Raw genomic sequence first — 1,392 nt, 5'->3', positions numbered from 1 at the left:
CTTCACATTATAATGCCCCCACGGCTGAAAGGGCGAGCATGTTTTGTGGGTACGGGGTTTCGAACCCGCGACTCGCAGATTGGGAGTCGAGCGCCCTAACCACCTGGCCATGCCGGGCGGTTTTAGTTGGAACGTAATTTATGAGACAATAGCTAGAAATACACCCAAGACTTCTTGTTGGAATAATATATATATATATATCATTGTAAATAATAATTCATATCCTGAATTTAAGCATATAAGTAAAGGGAGGAAAATAATCTAATAGGGATTCCCTCAGTAACGGCGAACGAACAGGGAAGAGCCCAGTGCTGAATCCATTGTTCTGACGTGCGTATGGGAAATGTGGCGTTTTGAAGGTACTGCTCTTTCGTTGGAGGTTTGTGGTGCAAGTTCTCTTGCCCGAAGGGGGTGCATGGCCCATAAATGCCACTGCCGCCGACAGAGGTCGCGTCCATAGTTGTTTGAGAGTGCAATGCAAGTGGGTGGTAACTCAATCTAAGGCTACTTACTGCCACGAGACCGATAGCGAACAAGTAACGCATAGGAAAACAGAAAAGAACTTTGAAGAGTAAGTGAACACGTTATGAGGTAAACGGGTGGTCTCTAGAACGCCGACTTCGGATCAGACTAGAATATCCACTGAATTGAAGAATAACTTGTATGTTGTAACTCAGCCCGTCTCATGAGCTATGATAATGAACGAAAGAGCTCGTCTGAAACAGCAAATAACAAAAAGGGTTTAGATAATATGTTATTGCATTGTCTTCTTACTGAAAGTCCGAAATAAAATTGTGATTTTTTTTTCACAGATAATGTTTAAGATTATAGTAACAAAAAAGAAGATTATAAGTACATGATTTACAGTAAATTATAGTTTAAAGAGATCTAAGCGTTTTTGCCTATTGATCAACAAAATTATAAGTACTACATTTTTACAATACATTTTTTTATTTATTCACTTTAAAGTGGATTCATTACTTCAGGCCTGGCATGGCCTGGTGGTTAAAGCGCTCGACTTACAGTCTGAGGGTTGTGTGTTCAAATATCCGTAAACGAACATGCTCGACCTTTCAGCTGTGGGGGTGATATAAAGTGATCGTAAATTCCACTATTCATTGGTATAAGAGTAGCCCAAGAGTTTGCGGTGGGTGGTGTTGATTAGCTGCTTTCCCTCTAGTCTATAACTGCTAAATTAGGGACAGCTAGTGCAGATAGCCCTCGTGTAGCTTTGCGCGAAATTCAAACCAAACCAATCAGTACTTAAAGTTTAGCTAGGAGGAAGAGGTCACTATGAACCTGACCCTCCTAGGTCGCAAAGACCTAAACCCCGATACAGAGAGAGAGAGAGTTTAGCTATGTGAAACTTACGCTAAAGTTCAAAGCGTTGTG

This window comes from Limulus polyphemus, unplaced genomic scaffold (assembly GCF_000517525.1).
Source record: "Limulus polyphemus unplaced genomic scaffold, Limulus_polyphemus-2.1.2 Scaffold1972, whole genome shotgun sequence".
In the NCBI taxonomy this organism is placed as follows: Eukaryota; Metazoa; Arthropoda; class Merostomata; order Xiphosura; family Limulidae; genus Limulus; species Limulus polyphemus.
The sequence above is the reverse complement of the archived record's forward strand: the minus strand, read 5'-3'. Positions refer to the sequence as shown.